The sequence below is a fragment of the Thalassophryne amazonica genome, chromosome 13, assembly GCF_902500255.1.
Source record: "Thalassophryne amazonica chromosome 13, fThaAma1.1, whole genome shotgun sequence".
NCBI lineage: Eukaryota > Metazoa > Chordata > Actinopteri > Batrachoidiformes > Batrachoididae > Thalassophryne > Thalassophryne amazonica.
Window position 1 is genome coordinate 55453081 of NC_047115.1, and position 18884 is coordinate 55471964.

General features: G+C 42.6%; 1 protein-coding gene across 1 annotated transcript in view; it reads right to left on the reverse strand.

Annotated features, from left to right (window-relative positions):
• eys (eyes shut homolog) overlaps window positions 1-18884 on the reverse strand; it is a 251241-nt gene that overhangs the window by 50745 nt on the left and 181612 nt on the right. The gene's annotated exons all lie outside the window — the stretch shown is intronic.

Consider the following 18884-nt stretch of genomic DNA (forward strand, 5'->3'; position numbering starts at 1 on the left):
TTTGTCTCTTTCTCTAAAATTGTATATAATCATTAGATTAGTTATTACTGTTGTTGTGCTTGCTATTATTATTAATATATAAACAAAAATAAATTTAAAAATATTACAATTTGTAATACATTTGACTCTTTTACGACAACAAACGCTTGACAGCTGCAACTGCTAATTGCTAACTTAACATTGAAAATGCCATAGACATGCTAATGTGTTAGCATCGGTCCCGTTTTTAAGTTATAAAATACATCTAATAATTATTTCAGAAGACCATAACAGGTTGGTTTAACATGAAAAAGGTAAATAATACTCACAGCCATATGCTCTTTAGGGTTTTCGTAGGGGAAAGCGAAAAAAAATGAATCAACGAAGCAATGATCGAAGTACTGCTTCGATCTATGAATCACTGCTTCAATTGGTTCATGGTTCAAAGCAAAGCCGCGCTCCAGAAAAGTTGATTAGAGAAATAATGTAGAGAAATTATAATTTTCCTGACAAACACCCCCAAAAACAACAGCCATTCTGAAGGACCGATAAGGGAATCGTTAAGTAAAAAGGTTATTGATGATGGTGGATCAAATAATTTCTTAACGATACCCGAAAGGAAGCGGTTCTCAATACCCATCTGTAGTAATGGCCTTAACCTCGAGCAGCGCTACCAGCTGAAATGTCTCCTCGATGACTATGGGGACATTTTTGCAGTGCAAGACGAGGACGACAGGCAGATTGGACTGATCCAGCACACCACTGACACTGGTAATGCTCAACCCATCCATCTGTGCCTCATCAACTGACAATCTCAAAATGGCAGGTGACAGAGGAAAAGATCCATGAGATGCTTGCTGCTGGGGTAATTGAGCCTTCAGCCAGCCCATGGGCAGCCCCAGTTTTACTGGTGAGGAAGAAGAATAGGACCTGGCAGTTTTGTGTGGTTTACCGTTGCCCCAATGCAGTCACCAAGAAGGACTGCTACCCGCTTCCTTGCATTGATGACACCCTTAATTACATCACTAGGTCCAGCTGGTGAACGTGGTGGACCGCTTGTCGGAAGTTGTGTACCAACTACAGATTCCCGGCAAAGGTTGCATGGTGGTGCTGCACCAGGACAGACTTCGTACCACCCCCTTGCTCCACTTCCACTGGTAAAGAGGGTGATGGCAGCACCCCGTGCCCCATCCAATGTGACTCCCCGCCTGGTGCGACTCTGGACAGACCTAGCTGGCCTGTTCCCTGATGGCCTAGACACTTGTGGGACTTTGTGTTGGGTGAAGGGGTCGCAGAGGATGACTGACCTCTCAGGTGGGGGCTAGTGATCACTGGAATGGACACTAAGACTATAGATTGTTGTGCTGCAATGCATTATGGATGTTTGGGGTTTTGCAGTGTTGTTAGTGTTGTTGATTTGTTGTGCTTTGTAGTTCAATTGGTTTAGTCAGTTTGAGTGTCATGTTGTCATTGCCATAAGTGTTTGATGACTTCCGCCTTTGTCTCTGTGTTGTTATGTGTAAAAATAAAAGCACCAGCATGGTACAGATTGCAGAAAAGACAAAAGCTCTGGCTTGGTCTTGGTTCTTCCATGCAACTCACCACAATATTTTGATAAATGTTTTGAGGACCATGGTATTGCTGGATAATTTTTTAAAAAAATGTTTGTTCCCCCCTCATTATGATGTCAGTAAAAGACAAATGTTAAATTTCCAAACACTACTACTACTAATAATAACAATACCATAATTTATGACATATAAATTTATCTATTTCATTAAATGAAAATTTGCAGCAAATTTTAGAATGCAAAATTATCTTTATTTTAAGTGGTGTATGGCAGCCATTCGTTTTCACTATCCAAGCATACCTGATTCCCCTTAATGAGGTAGTGGTGATCACTGGATCCAAAGCTTATTTAATGGGGAGAAGTAATAAAATCCACTGCAGTGATTGCCACTATCATCTTGCAGTAAGACGAGCTAGATAACAAAGGCAGTTCTAATAGTACTGCACCTCGAAATTAACTGGAACTAAAAAGAAAGAAAGAAACGACAACTGACCACAGTAAAAGAGTTTGAGTGTGGAAAGTCAAGAGTTTAATTCTGGCTTAACTGGCAGAGGCATACAGTGAGCCTCAGGTTGCTTCCATCCTTAAAATTTCATTAAGTGATATCTCTGCATTCACCTCAAAACAAAGCAATTGTAAATTATTCCTCATTGGTGTGAACTGCTGTTAACTGAAGTTAATGCTAAAACTGCTGGCTGACATACTGGACCTCTGGGTACCTTCACATTGTTGCTATTGTACCTCAGAAAAACATTGTAATTCATTGTGAGAGAGTGTCCGAACTTAAATTTCTCAGAGTACTCATTGATGAAAACTTGAATTGGAAGTCGCACATAACAGTTGTAAAAAGGAAAATTTATAAAAAATATTGCTGTTTTGAGTAAGCTTAAGGGTTTGAGTAAGGTCTTGCATGTTAAATTACAAGGCGATGAGACTTCTTTATTGTTCTTTGATTTTGCCATATTGTTTGGAGGTATGGGGCAATACATATGTTACCAATTTAATGCCTTTATTTATTTTACAGAAGAGGGCTATAAGAATAATTAATAGAGCTGCTCCAACAGCACATACAACAGAACTGTTTCCGAGGTCACAACTATTAAAACTGAAGGACTTGGTTGTTTTAAGAACATTATTAGTTCTTCATAAAGCCAAACTTTTTTTTGTTACCAAATAGTCTGCAAACACTTTTCACTGTAAATAGTGAGACAAGTTGAAGAAGATATGATTTTAAAACCCCTTTTGCTAGAACTACACTGAAGCAAATGTGTCTCAGTGGTGGGCGTGAAACAATGGAACTCTATCATTTAAAATGTTGTTCAAATGTCTATTTAAATGTCTGTACCAACAGAAAATACTAAAACTGTATGAAAATCCAAATGAATAGAGCTAAAAAATAATAGAAGAAAAAAAGGGGGGGAAAAGGAAAAAATGCTCGATATGTATTCTTATAATGGAACACGAAGGTGAGGCTGTCTAAATTAGTGTTGAAACAAGAATGGGGTAGGAGATAAGATGTTTTACTTCATCCTACTCCTGTTCTTCTTTACATGGAATGTGTTATTATTTAGTACTCTGTAAAATGCAGTTTTTCTTGTGTTTTTTTAATTCATTACCATGAAAAAAAAAATTTAAATAAATTAAATTAATATATGTTTCAAATGAGGTTGGCCTAATGTTTGTCTTCAATAATAGAAGTGGTTGCAGAGTTAATTGCAAGAAATAAATAAATGCATTTAACCACAACTAAACTACCAAAAACAAACAGTTTATCTGTATGAGCTCTTGAAGATGAGAAGCTGATGTTTTTAGTTTCAAAACCTGTGCCACACAGGGATAGCACGGCTGGCAACACTTGAGGTTTAATTAGACTCGTAAAACAGCTGATGTGCCGGGTTACCAAAGGGTATTTTAATTTGCCGCAGAGAATAGCTTTGACGACAAAATTTGACAAATATTTACAGACTAATTTGAATATGTTAGTGCCCTCATGCATAAAGATGGTACACCTCACGCCATGGAAAGACTGCTGTTCTGCCACTAGACACATACATTCATTTCAAAAAGAATGCACTTCTGATCCATTGAGAATTGAATGAATAGGTGACCGGTTAGCTTCTGATATCCCTATTAGCTTAAACAATAAGCTGCGTGGCCACTTGAATCGCTCAAATTTCATCCCATGTTAGTCATTAGCATCTTTTTGAGTGCTCGTTGGTATGCTAATACATTTCTACAGTAAGTCGATGATTCTTTGCTGTCGTGCCAGGCCTCGGTTCTCAGGATGAAAGCGTTTAGCCTACTTCATTCTTTGTTAAAATAAAAAGGGGTCCGCTGGGTTTAGCAGATATTTATAGAGAAGAACTGCTTTTGTACTGGAACACTATTTGGTTTCCACTTTTGTACACAGCCAGTTGGAGAGCTTTGTGCTATAGACCTTGTAATTTTTGGGTTGGAAATCCTGTGAAAGGAGTTCTTCACTCAGTTATTTGTTATCTCAGTGTTAATACCAGCAAAGGAATGAAGTGGAATTTAAATATGGCATTAGTCTAACACACTCAGGGCTGGTCAGTATCTGCACACTAACACTAACACTTTCCTGGCTGTGAAAGACGACTACATCAACATAGTCTCCTTTATGGAACTCTTATGGAACATACAGTCATAGAAGTGCAAAATTTAGATGATACTTCAAATAAAATCCTCATAGAAAGGCATAAAGGATGAGTGTTCTTAAGAGACCACACAATATTTCAGATTGAAAATGTGCTTTTCAATAAACGATTGAAAGTATTTGTTTCCATGACCGTGAAAGATGTTCCACATAAGAATTTATTCTTACAAGATGCGTGGCTGGCATCTTAGTGGGGAGATGGTGCTGGTGTGTGGTGTGGGGCTTCTGTCGCTGCATGTGATGGGGCAAGTGCGGCTACTGTCATGCTGTGATGCTGGTTGACCAGGAAGAATTTGTCGGCCTCCTCCACCAGTGCACAGCAGTCTGCGATCGGGGTGTTGGCCAGCGCTGCACGCACCTGAGGGAGTTGGTTCGCAAAACGTCCTGCCGATGTCCTCTCAGGAGCTGCAGCTTTCTGTCCATGAGCTCTGAAGGGCTTGCTGTCCTCCAGCCCGTGCAGAAAGAAGAATCTGCTGGCCTTTTCAGCATCTGACAGTTCAAACGTTTTGAGGAAGTGATCTTTGATGGGCTGCATATTTGTTCGTCGGGGGGGGGGGCTTTGCAGGAGTGCGATCAGCCTCATTGCTGTGGAGCTGCTGAGAGCCAAGATGACGTAATAATATTTTGTGTCTTCTGCGGTGATCTCTCAGAGGCAACTGTGCCTCGGTTTGTGCACCAGGTGGCAGTTTACAGAAGTGTGACTTTGAGCATCAAGTGTGAAAAGGATTCAGATTTACATGTGAACAGGTTTGAGCCATGCAACTCACAGTGTGTGTGATCCAACATGTGTGCGAGTCTGTGGTGAAATGATCCACACCGCCCGCAGCGTGTGTGCATGAGCCAACAGGGATCCATCCATTAAAATGCACATCAGAAAATATGGTTACACTCTTTCAATTCATAAAATGGATTTCTTTTGAAATCCAGAGAACACAAACAGCAGGTCTAAAAAAAAAGAGCAGACAGAGAGACAGCATCCCCTCTCTCTCTCCCCCTCTCTCTCTCATGGTCAAACAAGAAGCATAATGTTTAAGTATGCGAGTTTAAATGGCAATATTTTCCTTTTTTTTTCTTTTTTTGGTGGGAGCACACAACAGCCTCTGAACTTTGTGATCTGATGTTATGAGCCGTGATGAGACAGCAGTGTTTTCCAAGTGCAGCAATGTGTTCTGCACAGCCAGGAGGCCTGAACTGAGCAAGAGTTGAATTGGTTTTAAATAATAGCAAAAAGCAAACATATGTAGCTGCAAGCAAATCTACAAATGCAACGACACGCGATTGTGCAGGAAAAACAGCGAGTACGTGCGCATTTTCGGGACATGATCCCTCCTTTGTTCTGGATGAGCAACCAGAGCAGGTGGATCCACTGACGTGCGCACAGATCTCCACAGTGGGTCGGTTCACGTGCTTCTCTTTGCAGCTTCTCCAGGACTCAGGCACTACAGAGCTCCATCCCAGTGCCGAGTCCTAGGATGCAGAGCAGGATGTTCCAGCAGTGGCTCCAGGTGCATTTTGTTGAAAGTGTCAAGATCAACGTTAGCTTTGGTTTCATTTTGTTCCTCTTTTGTTTCTTCTGCGCTCTTGATTTGCAGGCTATTCAGTGATGGGAAAAGTAGAAAGCTCATTCGTCCACCTTTTCTCTGCAATTTGTGACATTTTTAATTTTTCCCTTTGTTCATTGCATGCCGTGTGACCAGGCCATAAGCCATATTTATGTATGAAGAAATATATATATATATTTTTTAAAATATACAACAAGAAAGAGCTAAGAAATATGGGTGTAAAAAGCAAATGTAACTTAGTTATTAAAAATGTTAAACAAAAAATGATCAGGAGACGATGTAAAATGAGAAGCCAAGAGTACTAAAAAAAAAACAGCATGCACAGGCATACCCTGAAGGTTGGAAAGTTCCATGAGGCATGCCTGGACATGCTTGGGCACTCTTTGAACACAGACAGATATTATAATGGTGCAATGTTACAAAATGTTCAGAGGGCTGAATGATAGGCAGAGAAAACTGCACCCCCAAGAGAATAAAAGAGGGACACATGCCATTGTTAGAGGTGTAACTTGTCTGCATTTTGAATTGCTCTCTATTTTTGCCGGCAATAAAGACTTTGCTGCCCTGAACTCTGACTCTTGTTGATGATTTTTGAACACTGATAAGAAGATTTTCTTAACAATTGAACACAACTAAATACTTACAATGAAGTCCAGTGTGTAAGATTTCTGCCAATTTAACATGCAGATCCACCTTGGATTTGCTGTAGTGACCCCGAGTGCTAACAAGGGAGCAACCGAAGGGACTTACTTTTACCAAGGACCTGGGTCTCAAGTCATCACGGCAGTCTCTGTTTTCTTCCATTTTACCATGGATTTGGAATTTCTGAACAACCCGGTGCCTTCCAGCGTGTCACACAAACAGCGTGTGCATGGTGAGTTAGCGGCGTGTAAGTGGATGCGTGAAGTTGGGTGATTATTGGGATGTTCCAAACACTTGCCACACCCTGGCACGGGCCAACTATGTGGTGGTGGTGTGAAGTATTTGTGGTGAGGAGTGATGTGTTTGTGGCAGATAGTGCCAAGATGTGTGGTGAGTGCTATAGCCCTTTAAAAATCCATGCACACACCTTCTGTGTGACAGGGGCAATAGACTGTTTAAATGGGTTAAATAGCTTTGTACAAATAAACAATTTAAACCAAATAAATCACTTATTTGTTTATGTTGCTTTTTTAAACCACTCTAAAGCAATGGTCTAATCATATTCCTATGAACTGGTTTGCATGTTAAACAAAAAGTTCATTCATTCATTTTCTATACCATTTAAGGCTCACAGAGGGTGGAAACTATCCCAGCAACCAAGGAGCGACAGGCGGGGTACACCCTGAATAGGACACCTCAATTACACCTATGGCCAATTTAGAGTTTCCAATTCATCTAACCTACAAGTCTTTGCAAGTGGGAGGAAGCCGGAGCACCCGGAGGGAATCCACACAAACATGGGAGAACATGCAAACGTCATACAGAAAGGCCCAGGTGAGAAGCGATCTCACGATCTTCTTGCTATGAGGCAATAGTGCTAACCACTACACCACCATGCCGCCCAAACAAAAAGTTATGCATGACAGTTTGTCAAGGTGCTATGAATATTAATGTGGAACACATGTTTTGCATTCAGCGTTCACAACATAGGCCTAAGGTTAGAATAAGAATTAACACAAAAGCATTTTCCACCTTGTATTTTTTGGTCACGTAATAATGGCCTGTCTGCTGATGATTGCGTGGGTTATATTCAAATTATTGTTGTTTGGAAGCGTTGTGCAGAGAGGGTATGGTTTTCTACAGTGACTGATCTGGTGTTGATCATCAACTCACCAACTGTGCTCCATTTGATAGGACGTCTCCATTTGGATGTCTTGTGAGCCGTCAGTTGTTGCAACCACAGGACTCTATATGTGTATGGCTGTTTAGCTGTAACATTTCTGTGTTTGAATTTGTGACAATTCTTTTTCATGCCTAGTTTAATTCATGTTTAATTTCATTATTGTTAGTATCTTAAAACCAGATGGTCACACCCCTGAGTCTGGTCTGCTTGAGGTTTCTTCCCATAATTAAAAAAATGCTGTTGCCAATATGCTTGTTCGGGGGTGAGTAGTTAGACCTTACCTTTGTTAACTTATGTTGTGATTTGGCATGAGATAAACAAACTGAATTATTTTGTATTACATTTTGTACATTTAACAACAGACATTTTGTGAAAATGTCCTGGTAAACTACTCTGAATGTCATCAGTGATAGACTGTCATAAAGTTTTTAAACTCAATTTAAAAATAGGCCCGAGTGGCTAATAAAAAAACAAAAACAATGGAATTGTATTATGAAGTGATTGTTGAATAAATGTAATTTGAAGGCCTGTCACTGGGTTCTGAGACATTGTGATGACCTTTTATGAGATAAACAATTAGACTATTAGTTGTAAAACAAATAGAGATGAATCAGTAATGAAATAATTAGTTGCTGCTCTATTTAAACTTGATTAAAGTTTAAATTTAGAGTGTAGATTAAAGTGTTGATCCGAGAAACGTTTTCCAGCTTCTTTCCTCTACAAACATGAACTTCTTGTTGGGCCCCGAGGTAGCGTTCTGTGATGTTGATCACTGGCCCATCATGTAAATAAAATAAACTGGTACTGAACCAAATGATGTGTCATGGCTCCTACTTTAAAAAAAAAAAACAGAAGCTGTGTTTGCAAACAGAAAATACTGTATGCCAGTGTGCAGTTCTGTTGCTGGAACCAAAACTGAAAAAGTGTTTAAAACAGAGACAAACACCCCAAATTACATTGACATTTGTATTTTTCATGCAAAGAAAAAAAACATGAGTGGGAAGAGTGAACACATGATGTGATGGTTCCTTATATTTTTCTCTGGAGGAAGAGTAATACATTGAATAAAATATGGTATTTCTTCAGGACTACTGTGGGAGATTCTAATGCTGTTTTACGATTGCAAAAGCAAATAGACATTTACAATGTTTAGACAAGTTTAGGGGAGGTGATGGTCTAGTAGTTAAGCTTTGGGCTTAAGACCAGAGGATCCTTGGCCCTCAGGCAAGGTCCTTAATCCCCTAGTTGCTCCCGGTGTGTAGTGGACACCTTGCATGGCAGCAGCCTGACATTGGGGTTAATGTGAGGCATTATTGTAAAGCGCTTTGAGCGTCTGATGCAGATGGAAAAAGCGCTATGCAAATGCAGTCCATTTGCTGCCAGAAGATGGCTTTAAAACATTAAAACACATTTATTCTCATTTTTTTACAAAAATGATCCACTGTCGAAGTTCCTGAAGTTGGCATTGTACTTATATTTGTGCTGTTTCCTCCTGATCAAAGAATACATATTTTTGTCATACTTAAGTCTAATTTAGCCACACATTATTCACACTATAGCAGTAAAACATGTTTTGTGCATGTCACCTCCATGCGTATGCAGCACATTGCTTCAGCATTGCCTGTAGGAATAGGACATGCAGCGTGGAGGCGCACCACAGTGAAACTTGGATGGCGCACAAATGTATGAGGAGCCAGACTGTACAGGTCGTTGGCAAATGAGCTCCTAATGGATGGAATACTATGACTAATGATGGTGAAAGTCAGAATTCTGCAATAGTAAATTTCCATGGAAAACAAAAGTGGAGAAAAAAAATAAACAAACCTGCATGGGGAAATGTCAGCTTTCATTACACAGATGTCATATTTGTTATGCAATCTAGGCAATGGTATCTGTGGATATGAAGACAGTAAGGACCATGACAATATTATATTGACCACGGCAATTCTAGATTCCATACTGGTGGGATATATTTGGTCCAAATTGGGTTGCACATCCAATACCTTAATCTTGACCTTTGCAAAAATCTATTCTTTTTGGAACCAACCTTCACTGGCATACCAAGTTGGGTAGAGATCAGCAAAAAGACCTGGGAGGAGTGGACCATCAAACAGACAGGCAGACATAACCTTGGCACGAGGAATTCCCCTTGCTGGGGAGTTCCAGAACCAGCTTCCATATGGGTGCCCTGCTTAGTGCAAATCAAAATGAAAAACGTACATTTTGACCTCTGATTCTCTTGACCATCCCAGTGATTTTCAGCAAATATGACCATGACTGGGCAATTCTAGAAGCCATTTCCATGACTTTTCCTCTGACAAAGAAAGTCTTGACAATTCCAACCTCGACCTTCAACCACATACCATGTTGGGTGGAAATTGGGCCAAGGTCCTTGGCAGAATAGAGAAATGGGCAGACGGATAGACAATTACAGTGTACTAGCTTGACGTCTGAAATAACTGCACCTAACATAGCCAAGTTAATGGCTGTTACTATAGACGATACAAAGGGAACTGGAGGACACATGCAGCAGACTGATTATTCAAATGTGAAGCATTTAGTTCAGCCCTGCAATAGACTGGTGGCCTGTGTTTCTCCCACATCTTTCTCTCAATGACCACAGTCATATGCTGCAATGCCCACTCTACCCCTAAACCCCTGGAGTGAGCCAGTTAAGAAAATGAATGATTGAATGAATATTTAGGCCTGTTATTTATCATCAGCAGCATGTGCTCTATAGAGTGCTGCTTTATTTTGAATTTATTTGAAATAAAATGCTCAGCCTTTTATCGAATTTCATAATGCAACTGACATTTTTGGGTTAAATTCACTAGTTACTCTGGTTATTGGGCTATAAAATCCATTTTCAGCTCTGATTACCAGTTATGACAAAGCCAGTTTTTGATTTGACTGATACAAGGGCTCATACAAATAAATACATTTTTTGGATCAATTTACTATTAAGGGCTTTTTTTTTTGTTCAAAGATGGCAGCATTTTCTATTATGCCTTTCTATTATGACTTTTAAGCAGTGGCCTGCTTCTGATATAAATATAATTAAAGGGGTCTGAAACATCAAGAGTACTTTCTCCATGCAGAGACACTGTGGGATCTTGAGGGTGCTTAACATAAAAACCCTTAACATGTTACATACATACATGTTGACATTCCTGCTGTCAGCATGCCAATTGCACACTCCCTCAAATCTTGTGACATCTGTGGCATTGTGCTGTGTGATAAAACTGCACCTTTCAGAGTGGCCTTTTATTGTGGGCAGTCTAAGGCACACCTGTGCACTAATCATGGTGTCTAATCAGCATCTTGGTATGGCACACCTGTGAGGTGGGATGGATTATCTCAGCAAAGGAGAAGTGCTCACTATCACAGATTTAGACTGGTTTGTGAACAATATTTGAGAGAAATGGTGATATTGTGTAAGTGGAAAAAGTTTTAGATCTTTGAGTTCATCTCATACAAAACGGGAGCAAAACCAAAAGTGTTGCGTTTATATTTTTGTTGAGTGTATGTTTATTTCTCATTGCAAATGAAAATAATAGTTTTTTCGACCTTGAATTATTTTATAGTTACACTGAGAAGTTGCAAATTGAAATTAAATAGTTTTTTTAATTTTCTTTTGGATGAACACCAGCAGGCAGAGAAGTAAAGCATCAGAAGAATCAGTACGAAGAGGATTCTGTTCAAATGACCTCTGATTAAAAGGATCAAAAGTACATATACCTTTACTCCAATCAGTCAAGAAGAAACTGTTATGGAGATCACATTAGTGTTACCTAAATACGGAATAATTAAAACTGGAGGATGATAGGACACCACCCCTCCTGGGATTTTTTTTTTCATTAATTAATAAAGAAACATTTTTCTCATAATTTACATCCGGCAAGGACGTAACAAAATCATCAGTGTTTATTTATTTATTTGTCTGTCTGATTACGGGATTACGTCAAAACTACTGCATGGTTATTGACAAAATTTTCACCACAGACAGATATTAGGTAATGAACGACTCCATTAAAATTCTGGATCAAATTTCAATTTATAGGGGTTTGAAGGATTATTCTTAGCAGGATTTCCTCAAAACTACTGCACAGATTTTGACAAACGTTTCACCACAGATAGATATTAGGACATGGCAGACTCCACTTTTGGAGGTGATCTGGATCTGGATTCTGATCAAGATTTCACTTTATATTGGCTTTGAAGGATTACGTCAAAACTACTTCATGGATTCTCCCCAATTTTCACCACAGAATCTCTGACATCAGAAATCTCTGATTGCTGTTCTCACTGCACTGGTAACAGCGTAGGGCTTGGACAGCAGCAATGTAGATGAATGACTGAGTTAGTCCATCCCAGCCAGTTTGTGTGGATATTAAGCCAAAAACAAAAATTACTATCATCTTGTAACTCACCAGAATAAAACATGATAAAACTGAAATGCATCTGAGGAACTTTGAAAAAACATTCTCTCTAGGACGAACATTGTCTTGCTCTAAAGAAGAAGAGAATGTTGTTTATGACATGTCCAATAGATGTTGGATGGTTTGTGGAGGGGCCTCCCTTCATGAACATGTTAGAATACTATCTCGCTGGGCTGTGACAGCTTGTGAATGACATTTGCAAGGGATTTTGTCAAGTTTTGCGCTATGTTTGAGGGTATCACTATCCCCTTGAGTGAATCGCAGAGTGTCGCTCCCATGACAGCTGAATTTTGAACTGTTCAAAAAATGAGCATCAACAAATTTTCTCTCCAAATAGTCTCAGAGTCTTTGTGGGCATCACTTGTGAGTGGTTGATGACACCCTTTTCCTTTTATATGATTGGAATTGCACTTAATTTGTTAGCAACTGATTCATAACAAACACTTCAAAATTTTCCAGTTTATTTGGACTGAGATTTGATTTGGAAGGAGTATAATGTTTGTGACATTTTTATTGGGCATGATGCAGAAGCATACTGTAGCTGATGATGCAAATCTGCTAAGATTAAAACCATTTAATTTTTTTTATTGATGTAATGGATAAAGCTAAAATACACAAAGTAAATAAACCTTAGAAAACCAAAAAGAAATACATACTTACTCTCCCACAAAGGACATTATACTATTAACAGAACTGAATACACCTGCTTGATACAGGTTGTCACCCCCCCGTCTGTATATTGCTCCAGTATGCGGCACAGTTGGCTCATGCCTTTATGAATACAATTTTTAATGTTGCAACAGACTATTACTTTTTTCTTTTCCATTTATTTTAATTATAAGAAACATCAGACATTGAGGAAAATAATGATTATATTAGATTAAAAGATTATTATTATACTATTATTATTATTATACTATGATTATTATTAAGATTATACTTCATTACTCCCAAAGGAGAAACATAATTCTCCCTACCAAATATAGCAAAAATCAATTGAGATTGCATTGCTTTGTCAACATCCACGTTTTGTCCAGTCAGACAAATTTCCATTCCCACTGTATACAATGTACGTTTGATTTTAAATTTTTAAAATTATTTTTAATTTTCACATGTGTACGAGAAAGCTGATCTGATTTTGCAAGCGTGTGACCATGAAGGCTAGGAGAGGAAGCAGCATCACATTAGGAACCTTAACAGAACAGGTGTGGTTTTGACACGTGACTTTAAAGCAGTTAGTACTGCTAGCTGTAAGCGACGTCTACATTTACTAGCTTACTGATTGCGGCAGGTACAAAGGAAAGATTCAAAAGATGCAAAGGTGATGACAATGATGATGGTAACTGTTATGTGTCGGACGCAGCCCGGAGAACCGACCAGCGTTTGAAGGACCCAGTATAAAATAAGCAGAGCACGGTACAAAGGATAACAGAGTTTAATGAACATAACAGTGCTGTGAAAAAATACAAACAAATAAGTGCGCGGTCTGGCGTGGCGGATTTGCGGTGTGCTCCCAGCAGCACAAAACGGTCCGGAGCCAGAACCAGTTCGGACCCAAGGACCCCGCCGACACCCCCCAGGTGGCCGCGACAAACCGAGTCTGTGAAAGAAGAAATCATTATGTGAGTCCACACTCAACACACAGAGAGACCACTCAAAGGTGTACAAACAGCAAACACTTCCTGGCTTAATTGCAAATCAGCTTCCCACCCTGCAGGCATAGAACACCCTGTTCACAAAACTCCACTGCAGTGGAAGCTGATTTAAACGACCAACATACAGCTCAATATAGTAAAGGTGTGAGGGACACCACATTTACTGACTGTATAAATGTTAGTCACAAAATCTAACGTACCTCAGGAAGTGTGCTGACGAGCGTGAGACCTCACCCCCTCCTCTTTCACAGACCATGTATCAAACCTGGACGTTCTCTGCATCCACTGATGATGAGATGGCTCTTGAGACGACGATCTCACCCGTCTGGTCACAAGGTCGAGTCTCTGGCAAATACACACTGTGTACTCCAGTCTTAAATGCCACCATGTTCCAATCCATGTAGATGCACCACAGCTGTGAGTCCTGACGAGCCGCAGGTGATCAGCCTCAGGTGATCAGGGTGAGGTCCTGATAAACTCAGCTACACAGCCACTCAGTCCCAAATGCAAGCCACCTGGAAGGAAAAACAAAAGACAGAAACAAAAAGGCAGCCAGGCCCCCCAGCCATACAACAGGTAATGATGGTGACGGTGACGATGACGATGATGATGGTAATCATGGTGATGATGGCAATCATATGTTTAGTCACCACCATGCAGAAAATTGAAATATGCAAGGTTAGCAAGCCCTGTGAAGCAGGGCGCAGTATTGGACAGGTATGTATTTATTATTTTTACTTAGTTTGTCCACTCAGGTTCACACTGATTGAATGGAATTTTAAGTGGAACAGCTGACTGTAACTCTCTTCAGAATAAGGTAAGCAGGGTGTAACAAAGCATTGTGAATCATGATAATTGCATTGTGAAGCCTGCTTTGAATCATATTTTTTATTTAAAAATTTGTATTGTGATATTAAGAAAAGTCATCTACTGCACAGAAGAAATAATGACATCTTGCAGAAGAATCACAAATGATTTCTAAAATACACAAATATGAAACAGATAACATCAAGGATTACAATTTATACTTCAGAATAATGATTTTTAATTTTAAAACATTCAGCACAGATTACTTTCTACATAATTTATGGGAACAGTGATGTAATTATGTATAATTATATGTATTAAATCATGATACGTGTATCGTGATACGTATTGTATCATGGTGCAAGTGTATCATTAAACCCCTAGTAACAAGAAATGTACCGAAACAGCAGTTAAAATATCATGTATATATGCAGGGTTGTCCATGCTGTAGACAGAAATGTCAACTGCATGTGTGTGTGTGTGTGTGTGTGAGCTATTAAACTATGTGCAAAGTGAATTAAATATAAAAGATGTGTGATCAAGTGAGTGAATGTGAGGTGTTGCATCACTGTCACACTGTCCCCAGATCGCATGTGGGGTCCTCATGGCTATATAGGGAGCCCCTAACCATGGCAGGCACCGCCTAGGAGAATGCCCTAGCTACCATAGTGAGAAGACAGTCTTCTAGCTATGGCTTCCTGGATGACTGAGAACTTTCTTTGACAAATTTGTGGAGACGATGTGTAGCTGTGGCATGGTGCAAGCCGCTCATGCATCACTAGCCAATATGCTGGCCTATTGTTTCAACAAATTATTGGCAAATATTTTAAAGGAAGAGTAGAGTTACAAGCAGAATTGGTTTTGTCACTTTTATGTTTTGTAACAGACATGCACATAAGGCATTTGTAATACAGGCCAATCGTGAAAACTCTTAAGATCAAAGTTCTTTCAGCATGGCAATGGTGTCTATAACACCCCTATTCCACAGGGCCCACGACCCCCCCCCCCCCCCCAAAAAAAACAAAACCCTGAAAAAATGGGATGAAACCACTTACTCCAGCTTGCCTCCTAATAGGGTGGCTTATAAAGTGTGGACCTGGCAACTGTCTGGGTTATAAAGTGCAGACCTAGCAACCCACCCAAAACTGAAAGTATGGAGATGCACCTGGCTGTGCCTTTAGACAGAACCAAAACAAAGTGCTTCAAATTTTTACCCCGATGGTGCACGATCAAAACAAGTTTCAAGCCGTACTCATGAGGAATACCTCCTTAAAGACCTTCAAACGTAACTGAAGCTGTTAAGACTATGAACACCCAGAAGTTATCATGCACGAGCAATGATTTGGATAATTGTGATGAAATTTTTGAACAGCTTGAAAATTTCACCCCAATATCAAAACTGGTGCAGATGATGGCCGTAACTACTACGTCTTGTTGGGAAAGTGTAAGTACACGGACCCACAACAGGGGGCGCAAATGAACGGACAATAGAATAGGTCAAATAACAACACTTTACTGTTGCGAACGTGCACAACAAACAACAGATTCCACAATAGATCAAAGGTCAAATTACAAGGTGTCGTGTGGGCAGGCTCGAAGATAGGAGACGCCTGTCCAAAGCAGAACCGGAACCACACGATTTCCTCCGCCACCAGACCCCGGGAATACTGGAGCCGCCAAGTCCCGAACTCCCAGGTGGCCACTGCCTCCGCGTGTCGGACCTGGTACTGCTGGCGAGGAACAAAAACACAATTAAACGTGGGTGCGTCTGCACCCAGCAATCTGCACGGCAGGGAAGCTACCTCCACCTCTCGTTGGAGAAAAAGTCTGTTATCACTCACAAAAATCACAACAAAAAGGCTTTCTATGAAGCAGTCAGGCTGAGGATATTACCTTTCAGGTAGAACGATATCTCGGCAAAGAGGTGGAGATGACGTCTTGCTGATATACCGATGCAGATCAGATGAGTGGTGACAGCTGTCACAGGTGATGAGTGTCAGCTGTCACCCCGGCTGCTCCTGTGAGGCGGCAGCGCCCTCTGGTGCCTGGAGCCCGCACTCCAGGCAGGGTGCCCTCTGGTGGTGGTGGGCCAGCAGTACCTCCTCTTCAGCAGCCCACACAACAGGACCCCCCCCTCAACGGGCGCCTCCTGGCGCCCGACCAGGCTTGTCCGGGTGGCGGCGGTAGAAATCGGCCAGGAGGGCCGGGTCCAGAATGAAGCTCCTCTTCACCCAGGAGCGTTCTTCAGGTCCGTACCCCTCCCAGTCCACCAAATACTGGAAACCCCGGCCCATCCTACGGACATCCAAAAGCCGGCGCACAGTCCAAGCCGGCTCGCCATCGATGATCCGGGCAGGAGGCGGTGCCGGACCCGGAGTACAGAGGGGTGAGGTGTGATGTGGTTTGATTCGGGACACGTGAAATACAGGATGGATCCGCAGTGAGGCCGGCAGCTGAAGCCTCACTGCGGCTGGACTGATGACCTTCTGGATCTTGAAGGGACCGATGTAACGGTCCTGTAACTTGGGGGAGTCCACTTTGAGGGGGATGTCCTTTGTCGACAACCACACCTCCTGCCCTGGCCGATACGCAGGGGCCGGGGTCCGCCGACGGTCTGCATGGGCCTTTGACCTCATCCTGGCCCTCAGCAAGGCAGAACGGGCGGCACGCCACACCCGACGGCACTTCCGTAGGTGGGCCTGGACCGAGGGCACACCGACCTCTCCCTCAACCACTGGAAACAAAGGCGGTTGGTACCCCAGACATACCTCGAAAGGGGAGAGGCCGGTGGCTGACGACACCTGGCTGTTATGGGCATACTCGATCCAGGCCAGATGGGTACTCCAGGCCGCCGGGTGCGCGGCTGTCACGCAACGCAGGGCCTGCTCCATCTCCTGGTTGGCCCGTTCTGCTTGCCCGTTGGTCTGGGGATGGTACCCGGATGAGAGACTCACCGTGGCCCCCAGTTCCCGGCAGAAGCTCCTCCAGACGTGTGAGGAGAACTGGGGACCGCGATCTGAGACAATGTCTGTTGGGATCCCATGCAGCCGGACGACGTGGTGAACCAGGAGGTCCGCTGTCTCCTGGGCCGTCGGGAGCTTCGGGAGGGCCACGAAGTGGGCCGCCTTGGAGAATCGGTCCACTATCGTGAGGATGGTGGTGTTGCCCTGGGACGGCGGGAGACCCGTGACAAAATCCAGGCCGATGTGGGACCAGGGGCGATGGGGCACGGGCAGCGGCTGGAGCAGACCCGAAGCCCTACGATGGTCAGCCTTGCCCCTGGCGCAGGTGGTGCAGGCCTGGATATAATCCCGGACGTCGGCCTCTAGGGACGCCCACCAGAAGCGCTGCCGGACAACTGCCACGGTTCTTCCCGGACGGTTCTCTCTACGTCCCAGGTGAGGGTGGCCACGATAGTGGACTCCGGGATGATGGGTTCCGGTGGATCCGACAACTCCGTTTTGACTTCATCTTCATGTACCCGGGACAAGGCATCCGATCTCTGGTTCTTGGTCCCGGGACGGTAGGTGATCCGGAAGTCAAAACGGCCGAAGAACAGTGACCAGCGGGCTTGCCTGGGATTCAGCCGCTTGGCGGTCCTGATATACTCCAGGTTCCGGTGGTCAGTGAAAACCGTGAATGGCACGGACGTTCCCTCCAACAGATGTCTCCACTCTTCAAGAGCCTCTTTCACCGCAAGGAGTTCTCGATTGCCGACGTCATAGTTCCGTTCGGCCGGGGTCAACCTGCGGGAAAAATAGGCACACGGGTGAAGGACCTTATCGGTCTTCCCGCTCTGGGAAAGCACAGCTCCTATCCCTGAGTCCGAGGCGTCCACTTCAACCACTAACTGGCGACTAGGATCGGGCTGCACCAGAACGGGTGCAGATGAGAAGCGCCGTTTCAACTCCTTGAACGCGGCATCGCAACGATCCGACCAGGTGAAGGGAACTTTTGGTGAGGTCAGGGCTGTCAGGGGGCTAACTACCTGACTGTAGCCCTTAATGAACCTCCTGTAGAAATTAGCAAAGCCGAGGAACTGTTGCAGCTTCCTACGGCTAGTGGGTTGGGGCCAGTCTCTCACCGCCGCAACCTTGGCCGGATCAGGAGCGACGGAGTTGGGGGAGATGATAAACCCCAGGAAGGACAAAGAGGTGCGGTGGAACTCACACTTCTCGCCCTTCACAAACAGCCGGTTCTCCAACAACCGCTGCAGGACCTGACGTACATGCCGGACATGAGTCTCAGGATCCGGAGAAAAGATGAGTATATCGTCTAGATATACGAAGACGAATCGGTGCAGGAAATCCCGCAAGACATCATTAACTAATGCTTGGAACGTCGCGGGGGCGTTGGTGAGGCCGAACGGCATG